We start from the raw sequence: 12694 nt of genomic DNA, 5'->3' as shown, positions 1-12694 counted from the left end.
TTTCCAATATGGCCAAATGAACAAGATACTCTTTGTTGCCATTACTGTCATCTTCTCAGTGGCTTTGATGGGAAATATCATACTGATCCACCTCATCCGACTGGACACTCCGCTCCACACTCCCATGTACTTCCTCCTCAGTCAGCTCTCCTTCATTGACATGGTGTACATCTCCACCACGGTACCCAAGATGGCAGCAAACTTCCTGTCAAATAGTAAGACCATTACTTTTTTCGGTTGTGAGATTCAAACCTTTCTGTTTTTGACTCTTGGTGGAACTGAAGCTCTTCTTGGTTTCATGTCTTATGATAGACACGTAGCGATCTGTCACCCTTCACATTACCCTGTGCTCATGAGCAAGACGATCTGTTTGTCCATGGTCACATGTGCATGGGCCAGTAGTTCTATCAATGCTTTAATACATACACTGTATGTATTTCAACTTCCATTCTGCACATCTCGGATCATTAACCACTTTTTCTGTGAAGTTCCATCTCTAATGCCTTTGGTGTGTCAGGACACCTCCCAGTATGAGTATACTGTCCTCTTTAGTGGCCTTGTCATTCTGTTACTACCATTCATAGCCATTCTGGCTTCCTATGCCCAGGTGCTTATTGTGGTGTACCAGATGAGCTCAGGTAAAGGGCAGACAAAAGCCATCTCCACGTGTTCCTCTCATCTGATTGTGGCAAGCCTATTCTATGGGGCTACTCTCTCCACCTATACAAGACCACACACCTTGCATTACCCTGAGGAAGATAAAGTGGTGGCGGTGTTTTACAGTATCATTACACCTCTTCTGAACCCATTTATCTACAGTCTGAGGAATAAGGAGGTCATGGGGGCCATGAGAAGAGTGCTGGGAAAATAGACATTTGTACAGAAAATATGACTTTAGGAACCCTTTATAGTTTGAGACTGAACAACATGATTTGATTAGCCTACTGTCTAGAGAGAAGTAAGCTCAAAGAAATGTTTACAAAATAAATAAATGTAACAATGCCTTGGTTTCTACACTTCTCAGAAATAACTAAAGCTTTGTTATTGGAACTGGGTGGATTTGCCGTGTAAAAGCAAGAGAATGGTTGCCATTTTCAACTTTATCTTCTAAAGCAATAGATTTAATCCCTGTCAACACAATGCTCCCATGTCATAACAAATTTTTAGTACCTTTTTAATATTCTGAAATAAAATGCACATGAAATATAATTTACCATACAATACATAATATCAGGAAAATACATATGATGACCAAACTATAATATAGAGCAAAATGCATACATCCACTTATTTATTTATTTATTTATTCATTCATTCATTGAACAAGGGCTTTAATGCTTTAACTCTGTATGTGACACTGTTATAGGCACTGGTGAAATGGGATTAAACAAGAAAAAACTGACAAAAGTCTCTGCTCTCATGAAGTTTACATTTTATCGTGGGGAGAAAGACAGTATATAAAATTAACTGGTAAAGCGACCTTATATGAGTCGGAATCAACTCGACAGCACTGGGTTTGGGTAAATTTCAGAGTATACCAAAAAGTATTAATCACCATGAAGAAGAACTAAGTGGAAAATTGGAATCAGGAAAACAGAGGATATTTGCAATATTAAGTCAAATAGTCAGAGAAGGGAGAATCAAGAATATGACTTTTGTCAAAAACTAAAAGGAGTCGAGGAAGAGAGACAAGTGGATATTTGTGGATAAATGTTCTGGGAAGAGCAAAGAACAAGTGAGAACTCCCTGAGGTGGGGACATGCCCAGCGTAGTCACAAAAGATCAAGGAGTAAATTGGTGAGACACAGGAAATAGGTATATGTTTTGGGGCCGGGTCTTACAGTGTAAATTAGATCAACGTGAGGATTGTGGCTTTGAACCTAAAACAATGGGCTACCTTTGCAGAGTTGTGGTAGAGAATTGATGTGGGCAGAAGAAAGCCATTGCAGTAGTCCAGCTGTGACAAGATATTACCTTGGACCAAGGTGATATTAGTGGAGAGGCAAAGACTGGGCAGATTCAGGAGACTGGGAGAAAGCAGACATTTGAGTTTTGTGGACACATGGGATGTGAAATACTATGAAATAAGAAGCTTTCAGAATTGGGCTAAAACTTGAAATTAACAACTGGAAGTGTGGAACTGTCATCATTACAGCTTGAGGGAAACCACAGGTGGAGCATTTCATCATTCGTCATCTCTTATGCTACTTTCATGTTAATGCCTTAGGCCCACAATTACAATCATTATTCTGGCTTCTATCGCCATTAAATAGAAGCTCTTATTTCTCATCACCATTGAGTCGAAACTTTTAAATCAGAAAATAAGTTCTCTTTGATGTCTGGCTTCTTTTCCTAAACATGTTTAAAAGGTTCAACCATATTTTTGAGTGTCTCCATCATTTTTATTACAAAGCTGAATTCCATCATATGACTTAGAATAATTATTTCCATTCTGATGTCAGAAATGTTTGACTATAATGAATAAAACTACCATAAAGCTTCCTGTACAAGTGTTTTTTGAGAACACGTGAACTCAAATCTCTTGTACATATACCTAAATTGAAATTGCTTAGTCATAAATTAGGCACATGTTTAGCTCTAATTAAAAAAAAAAAAAAATTTTAGCGTTATCCAAAGTGGATTTAATCATTTATTTTCCAATCAGTAATATATGAAAACTTCTTAGAGTCTGAGTGTTGATAATAAATAATGCAGTGGGTTGCTAACTACTTGCTGCTAAATATAAAGTGGAATATAAACCATGAGAGCAAAATACAACCAGTGTGCCATCAGTGCATGAACAATGGTATTGGAAGAAAGTGTATATTTCTGTGAAATATTTTAGAGATTCACTGACAAGATTTTTTTGGATCCATTGTCAATAATTTTAATAATAATTATATGTAATGGCCTTTAGGAACACTCATTTCTGGTTCAAGACAAAATGTGTTTATTGGTCTATGAATGCCTTACTTCGGTCAGTTTGTTTATAATATAATGTATACCTGTAAGTTCACCACCCAACCCAACAACTAAAATAGTAAATTTATCTTTAGTGCTCCTCCAACTCTTGGCGAACCCATGTGTGTCAGAGTAGAACTGTTCTTGGTAGGGTTTTCAACGGCTTATTTTTCTAATGTGGATCACCAATCCGTTCTCCTGAGGTGCCTCTGGGTAGACTCGAACCACCAAGCTTTCAGTTAGCAGTGACTATGTTAACTGTTCGCACCATCCAGGGACTCTTCATATCCTCCTATACCTCTGGGTAGACTCGAACCACCAAGGTTTCAGTTAGCAGTGACTATGTTAACTGCTCGCACCATCCAGGGACTCCTCATATCCTCCTATACCTCCACCATCATTCTGAATTTTTGGTTTTTTAATTCTCTTGCTATAATTATAATATAGAATTCATAGGGTATTAGAAAATATTTTTAGATGCTGTAGAACTTAATAAAGGGGCCTTAAGTTGTAGATAATCTTTTTGAAAATTGTTTTTTCGGTTGACATTACTAACGCTGCAGGTTGAATGAAATGACAGCCCATTCTATTTTATTATTGAATGGCATTCTATTTTAAGACTATACTACACGTTTATCCATTTTTTGTTGTTGGTGTTGTTGCTGATAGATGCTTGTTTTATTTCTAGTTGTCTACTATTATATACAATGCACTTATAAACATTGTTGCATTTGTCTCCTGTTTCCCATAAACAAGAGTTTGTATTTTGTATATATCTATGAATGGAATTGGTGGTGAAATTACTTAAGTGTGTAAACCATTTGTGTTTTACATAAAGTTTGAAATTCTAATTTATACTTACTATCAAAAATGAAAATAATAAATCCATATTTTAATAAATGTACATTCAAATTTAATGAATTTTAACATATTTAAATATTTTTCACACAGATTGCATGAAAGTTCACATCTGCAGACCACATCAGTCAGTGAAGTATATGGTTGCATGTCCAGTTGCTAGCTTCAAGTTTCAGGTAATCTCCACCCCAGCCTCCTGATCTTGGCCTTAGAGTTTTATACATCCTTGATCTTTTATTATTGTAATTAATTTTTGTAGTATTTTTGACCATTTTCATGCTTTTGAGTTCCAATAGAGCCTAAACCTGACTAAACACGATGCCTAAACTTCAATAGCTATAGCTAACAAACTTTTTTTTAAGTAAATAGCAATTTGAAGGATGATTTGTGTAAGTTATACAGAATAAAGAAATCCATATACAGTACATTCACAACTAATCAGATAGATATCGCAAATTGAACAAACTTATATGAAAGTAGTAACATATTATTAGCACTTGAGAAGATTCCTCATGCCTCCCCCTAACTGCTACCCATACTTACTTGTAATGAAACAATTATATTTAAGTGCATTATCCATGAATTATACTGAACAATGAAAAAATAGATCATTTCAATTATTACATAAATTCAATATAATCCCCATTAGAATCCCATCAGTGTGTGCATGTGTGTGTGTTTAATTTACAAGTTGACTATAGAATTTATATAAAATGATGCAAAAAACAGTAATAGCTCAAAGGGAATTTTAAAAATAATAAAATGAGATGCATCATTCTATGTGATACTAAAAATTTGTACTGATATAATTATAGACCAATGGAAGAGAATACATAATTCAGATGCACACATATGTGTACAATGATGAGTCACATATGTCAGGTGCTTGTATGGGGAGTGATAAAAGGATACACATTTCAGTGAAAGTTGTTGGATCAATTGTATATCCGTGTATATTTTTAAAAAATGAGATGTGGATAATGTCAGTGAAAATGACCAAGTTGATAGCCTCAGATAGCTTCTGTGGAGGGCCTGTTCCTGCACAGAAACAACGACAAAGCAAAAAGTGTTAGAATCAACTTTTTTAGAAATTTAGAAAGTTTTAAAATATTTACAGCAACCAAGCAAATACTGAAATAAGAGAAAACCAGAAAACCAAACCCACTCCCATCAAGTCGATTGCGACTCATAGCGACCCTATAGGACAGAGTAGAGCTGCACTATAGAGTTTCCGAGGAGCGTCTGGTGGATTCGAACTGCTGACCTCTTGGTTAGCAGCCATAGCACTTAACCACTACGCCACCAGTGTTTCTGAAATAAGAGAAAGGCCACTTAAAAACATCAGGAGAGGGGATGTTACAGAAAACGGTGTGTTAAGAAGGTATAGGATTCATTCCCTCCACTGAAGCAATGAAAAAAAACAAAAACCAAACCCAATGCCATAGAGTCGACTCCCACTCATAGCGACCCTATAGAACAGAGTAGAACTGCCCCATAGAGTTTCCAAGAAGCGCCTGGAGGCTTCGAACTGCCGACCCTTTGGTTAGCAGCCGTAGCACTTAACCACTAGGCCACCAGGGTTTCCCTGAAGCAATGAATAAGTGGGAAAAAAACCTGACAGAATAAACATTAAGTGCTTCATGAGAAAAGATGCTGTTGAATTTTGATGAAAAATGGTGGCATTTTTGTTTATTCACCTACTATCCCCCATTCTCCACTTGGCAGCTGCCATGGAGACAGCAGCCCACATTCCTGGTGTGGCTTGCTGGTGCCAGGGTGTGGACAAGACAGATCTTTTTTCTAAAAATGTTGTTGTTGTTTATTTTGACCAATCTGGTAGTTCCAGAGATACTTGCTCTGAGATAGGCCTTGGCTTTACCCCTCTCAGACATGAGTGGCTACCAGGTGGTATCTGTCTGTGAAAAGCCTTAAAGACATATAATGCCATAACCAGCTTAGGTAAGGAATGGAGAACAGGGAAAGAAGCAGACAAACCTGATAGCCTGGAAAAGAAGAGGCTGACGAGGCAGATGCATGGGAGAATAAACTGTAGAGATACTGAATGTACTGAAGGATCAGAGATCCAATGTACATACCCAGGTTGAATGCATGCTCAGACAAGACCTGAGAGGACCCTAGGTTTGAGCCTCTGGCAGATCTTTGGGCTCTGCACAAACGGAGGTGTAGGCTAAGGCCCAATTGTAGGTGGCCTGGCTAAGCATTGAAAGAGTACCTAATTCAGAGTCAATCTTCAATGACCAGGAAAGTGTTTTTAGTTTTCTTTTTCTTCTCTTTTTGACTCCAAAAAAGGTCTCTATCAGGTCACTGGTTGACCACTAAAATAACTGAAGATAGACTTCAGTGACCACACATGGCAAAGAAAACAGTCTATGAAAAATAATAAATACATACAAACAAATAAATAGTTTGGAAATGTCACTAAACAGATGACCGCAGCCCTCAACAATAACAGCAAGCACTAGGTAGGCTGGAGAATCTGCTTTTCAGAGTTAACACATAAAATTCACAAAGCCCAGTGTTTGGTAAAAATACTAGGCATGCCAAGAAACAGGAAGTACAACCAATTCACAGGAAAAAAAAAAAAAATCGGTGAAAGCAGTCCCTGAAGAACCAATGACATAGAATTGCTAGGCAAATCGTTTAAATCTACTGTGTTAAACGTGGTCAAAGACCTAAAGGAAAACAGGAGAATGTCTCAACGAATAGAGAATATCAATAATGACAAAGAAATTATAAAGAAGGCATCAAATAGAAATTAACATCAATCTTTCTCAAACTTTTCCAAAAACTAAAAGGAAGGAATAATTTGTAACTCAATCCATGATGCTATCAGCATCCTGATATTTAGCCAGACAAAGCCATCAGAAAAAAATATTGCATAGAAATATCTATGGAAATCCTCAACAAAATAGTAAAACTCCAATCCAGCAGCGTATTAAAAGGACCATATGCCATAACCCTGTGTGCTTTGTCCCACAAGTGCAGTATATATAAAAGTCAATCAGTGTAATGCAACACATTAATAGAACGTAGGGAGAGGGGGATGATCTATCAACTGATGCAGAAAAAAGCGTTTAACAAAAAAACACTCAAAAATCAGGAATAAAAGTGAACTTCCTATTGTGTGAGAGTCAAAAATGGCCTCTGTGTATTAGCCCCAAGTTATTTACTTCTTCAAGTAAGCTGAGGCGTATTATATGGAAAAAAAAAAAAAAAAAACTGGCATGAAACTCAAACTTGTACATGTCCAACTGATTTAAAAATAGCCCAAATAAGCAGATTTTTAGCCACTTAGGACCTGCCTGTTTTACATACCCTGCAAAACTGGACTCAACTTCTGCTAGTCCTAAAAAAAAAAAAGATAAATTCCTGTAGTTATAAAGACCCTAAGATGCTGCTGCTTTTAGAGCTCTCTGACCCAGAGACTTATCGCCTGGCTGCAGGAGGATATCGCTTCTCACCCCTGGGAGCTTTCTTGCTCTCTTCTCCTTCTGATGCTACCTGTGACTCTAGCCTCTGGAAGACCTTCTGCTACAGGGACCACCCCCTTGCATGTGACTTTCAATGTGTTGGCCCCATTAAATAGCTTGTTGTGCAATACTGTCATATAGCTCTGAATTTCCTTCACCTCAGTACACTTCCTTAAAATGATAAAGGACAGTTGTGAAAAACCAACACTTAACATTATACTCAATGGTGAAAGACTGAAAGATTTTGCCATAAAATCAGGAACACGGCAAGGATATCTCTTTTCCCTACTTCTATTCAACACTGTGGTCTTTTTGTTTGCCTCTGTGAATGTGAAAACTGGACAATGAAAAAAGAAGGCAGGAGAAGTACTGATGCGTGGAAGTGTGGTGTTGGTGAAGAATATTGAATGTACCATGGATTAACAAAAGAACAAAAAAATCAGTCTTACAATAAAACAGTGAAATGTTCCTTAGGAATGAGGATGGCAAGACTTCATCTTACTTACTTTGGACACATTATCTGGAAAGACCGATCACTAGGAAAAGAAGTCCTGTTAGGTGAAGTAGAAGATCACAAAAATAAAGGAAAACCCTCAAAAAGATGGATTGACCCAATAACAACAACAATGGACTCAAATATACCAACAATCATTAGGATGGCATGGGACCAGGGAAAATTTCTTTCTCTTATATATTAGGTTACTTTGAGTAGAAGCCAACTAAATAGCAACTGCTCTCAACAACATTCAGCGCAAGACATCAACAACAACATAGCTACAGCTATATCTTCATATAAAACAAAAACACCACCAGTTGCAGTAGAATCAAACGCAAGTCACAGTGACCCGTTGGGTGTCGGAGTAGAACCGGGCTCCGTCAGTAGGCCGCACTGTGTGTCTGTACCATAATTTGTTTCCCATTCGTCTGTTGATGAGCATTTAGGTTGTTTACATCTTTGTGCTGTTGTGAATAGTGCTCCCATGAACATGGTATGCATATGTCTATTCCTGCGACTGCTCTTACTTCTCTTGGGTATATTCCTATGAGTGGGATTGCTGGATCTTATGGTATTTCTACTTCTAGCTTTTTAAGGAAGCACCAGATTGTTTTCCAAAGTGATTGTATCATTTTACATTCTCACCAGCAGTGCATGAGAGTCCAATCTCTCCACAACCTCTCCAACATTTTTATTTTGTGGTTTATGGATTGACCAAACCCATCGCCATCAAGTCATTTCTGACTCATAGAGACCCTATAGGACAGAGTAGAACTGCCTTGTGGAGTTTCCAAGGAGCGCCTGGTGGATTCCAACTGCCGACCTTTTGGTTAACAGCATTTAACCACTACACCACCAGGGTTTCCTTTTTTTGGATTAGCGCCAGTGTTATTGGGGTGATAAGACATCTCTTTGTTGTTTTAATTTGCATTTCTCTGGTGGCTAATGATCATGAGCATTTCCTCATGTGTACATTAGCCACCTGAATATCTTTTTTGGTGCAGTGTCTGTTCATATGCTTTGCCCATTTTTAATTTTTTTATTTGTCTTTTTGTAGTTGAGGTGTTGCTGTACTTTGTAGATTTTAATGATTAGACCCTTCCCAGATATGTCATAGTTAAAAATTTCTTCCCAATCTGTGGGTTCTGTTTTTACTCTTTTCATGAGCATAACTGACTTTTAGCAGACCCCAGTTATCTAGTTTCTGATGTTTCTGCATTGTTGGTTATGGTTTGTATTCTGTTTACGTCGTGTATCAGGCCTCCTAGCATTGTCCCTATTTTTTCTTCCGTGATCTTTATCATTTTAGGTTTTATATTTAGGTCTTTGATCATTTTAAGTTAGTTTCTGGGCATGATGTGAGGTATGGGTCCTGTTTCATTTTTTTGCAGACAGATATCCAGTTACGCCAGCACCACTTGTTAAAAAGACTGTCTTTTCCCCCATTTAATGGACTTTGGGCCTTTGTCAACTATCAGCTGCTCATAGGTGCATGGATTTACGTCTGGGTTCTCAATTTTGTTATATTGGTCTATGTGTCTGTTGTACCAGTACCAGGCTGTTTTGACTATCATGGTGGTATAACAGGTTCTAACATCAGGTAGTGTGAGGCCTCCCACTTTGTTCTTCTTCAGTAATTCTTTACTTATTTGGGGCTTCTTCCTTTTCCATATGAAGTTTGTGATTTGTTTCTCCAACATGCTAAAAGTTGTCATTGGAATTTGGATTGAGATTGCATTGTATCTGTAGATCACTTTGGGAAGAACTGACATTTTCATAATGTTGAGTCTTCCTGTCTATCAGCATGGTATGTTTTTCCACTTATTTAGGTCTCTTTTGATTTCTTGTAATAGTGTCTTGTAGTTTTCTTTGTGTAGGTTTTTTACATCTCTGTGTTTAAATTTATTCCTAAATACTTTATCTTCTTGGGGGCTATTATAATGGTATTGATTTGGTGATTTCCTCTTGGAAGTTCTCTCTTTTGGTGCAGAGGAATCTGACTGACTTATGTATGTTTATCTTATATCCTGATATTTTGCAAAATCTTCTATTTTAGTTGTAGTAGTTTTCTTGTGGATTTTGGGGGGTTTTCCATGTATAAAACCATATCATCTGCAAATAGGGATACTTTTACTTCTTCGTTACCAATTTGGATGCACTTTATTTCTTTTTCTTGCCTTATTGATCTGGCTAGGGCCTCCAGTACAATGTTGAATATGAGTGGTGATAAAGGGAATCCATGTCTGGTTCCCCTTCTCAAGGGGAATGCTTTAAGACTCTTCATTTAGGATGATGTTGGTTGTTGGCTTTGTATAAATGGCCTTTATTATGTCCAGGAATTTTCCTTCTATTCCTATTTCACTGAGAGTTTTTATCAAGAATGGGTTTTGGACTTTTTAAAATACCTTTTCTGCATCAGTTGATAAGATCATGTGGTTCTTGTCTTTTGTTTTATTTATGTGATGGATTACATTATTGTTTTTCTAATGTGGAACCATCCCTGCATACCTGGTATGAATCCCACGTGGTCATGGTGAATTATTTTTTGATATGTTGTTGAATTCTATTGGCTAGAATTTTGTTGAGGATTTTTGGGTCTATATTCATGAGGGATATTGGTCTGTAATTTTCTTTTTTTTGTGGATCTTTACCTGACTTTTCTATCATGGTTATGCTGGCTTCATAGAATGAGTTTGCAAGTATTTCATCCTTTTCTATGCGTGAAATGCCTTTGGTAGTAATGGTGTTAACTCTTCCCTGAAAGTTTGGTAGAATTCTCCAGTGAAGCCGTCTGGGCCAGGGCTTTTTTGTTGGTGGTGGTTTTTATTTTTTTAATTATCTCTTCAATCTCTTCTTTTGTTGTGGGTTTATTTAATTTTTCTACCTCAATTTGTGTTAGTTTAGGTAAGTAGTGTGTTCCTAGAAATTTGTCCATTTCTTCTAGATTTTCAAATTTGTTAGAGTACAATTTTTCATAGTATTCTGTTATGATCCTTTTTATTTCCATTGGGTCTGTTGTGATATCACCCATTCCATTTCTCATTTAGGTTATTTGCTTCCTCTCCTGTTTTTTCTTTTGTCAATTTGACCAATGGTTTATTGATTCTGTTGATCTTTTCAAAAAACCGTCTTTTAGTATTGTCTACTCTATCAATTGTTTTCCTATTCTCTATCTCATTCATTTCTGCTCTAACCTTTATTATTTCCTTTCTTCTGGTGCCTGAGGGCTACTTTTGTTTCTCTCTATTTGTTCAAGTTGTAGGGTTAATGTTTTGATTTTGGCACTTTCTTCTTTTTGAATGTGTGCATTTATTGCTGTAAATTGACCTCTAAGCTTTTGCTGTTTTCCAAAGGTTCTGGTAAGACATGTTTTCATTCTTCATTTAATTCTATGAATTTATTTTTTCCATCCTTGATTTCTTCTATAATCCAGTAGTTTTTAAGCAAGGTGTTGTTCTGTTTCCACGTATTTGATTTTTTTCCTTGCTGTTTCTGTTATTGATTTCTAATTTTATGTCATTATAATCAGAGGATACTCTTTCTTAAAGTCAGCTGATTAACAATTTTAATTCCATGTACAATCTTAATTCTCCTTTGCCATGTAACTTAACATATTCACAGATTCCAGGGATTGAGACAAGGACACCTTTGGAGAATCTTTTTCCTATCTTCCGTATTGATATTTTGTAAAACCATGTCTGTTCAACAGGCAGACATCAAGGCCAGCTCCTGGCAATACAAAAACCTAATTGATAGTGCCAGGTCAGCTCCCAGATGTCAAAAAATATTGTACTTCTTCTTCTAGGATATTTGTACTCAGTTCTCTTCCCTTTGAGTTAATTCATCTCACTGTACTACTATGACTTTTTGTTTAACTGTATCTGTTTACAAACTTCAATAAAATTAAAAATATCTCTACTACAGTAAAAAATGTATTAAAATAATTAATTAAACAAGTACAAATTTGCAATGACTATAGTGGCTATTGTGCCAGTCTGCCTCAACAAAGGTCTCCCTTACCCTCTCTGGCCCGGTATTTCCCCAAGCATGAGGTCCTGCATTAGATTGATCCCTCCTAATGGTTTGTCCAAAGGAAGTGAGTCAGACAATGTTCTGTTGTGATCCGTAAGTTTTACATTGGCTAATTATTGGAAATAGACCACCAGACCATTTTCCTAGTCTAATCTTTTTAAGGTTTTAACCTTGGGCAGTAACTTAACTTTACTAAGATCCAGTTTCATCAAAAGTCAGTGGGAGCTAAAAATAACATTATCTTCATGAATCTCCTTCGATGAAATCATGCAAATAGACTGTTAGGAACGATATAGCTCACTCAGTAATTTCTCAATAAATATATTTTTTATAATTTTTATTGTGCTTTAAGTGAAAGTTTACAAATCAAATCAGTCTCTCACACAAAAACTTATATACACCTTGCTACATACTCCCAATTGCTATCCCCCTAATGAGACAGCCTGCTCTCTCCCTACACTCTCTCTTTTCGTGTCCATTTCACCAGCTTCTAATCCCCTCCACCCTCTCATTTCCCATCCAGGCAGGAGATGCCAACATAGTCTTAAGTGTCCACCCGATCCAAGAAGCTCACTCCTCACCAGCATCCCTCTCCAACCTATTTTCCAGTCCAATCCATGTCTGAAGAGTTGGTTTCAGGAAAGGTTCCTGTCCTGGGCCAACAGAAGGTCTGGGGGCCATGACCACCAGGGTCCTTCTAATCTCAGTCAGACCATGAAGTCTGGTCTTTCTATGAGAATTTGGGGTCTGCATCCCACTGCTCTCCTGCTCCCTCAGGGGTTCTCTGTTGTATTCCCCGTCAGGGCAGTCATCGGTGGTAGCCGAGCACCATCTAGTTCTTCTGGTCTCAGGATGA

This window comes from Loxodonta africana, unplaced genomic scaffold, assembly GCF_030014295.1.
Source record: "Loxodonta africana isolate mLoxAfr1 unplaced genomic scaffold, mLoxAfr1.hap2 scaffold_159, whole genome shotgun sequence".
In the NCBI taxonomy this organism is placed as follows: domain Eukaryota; kingdom Metazoa; phylum Chordata; class Mammalia; order Proboscidea; family Elephantidae; genus Loxodonta; species Loxodonta africana.
This window is presented reverse-complemented; position numbering follows the sequence as displayed.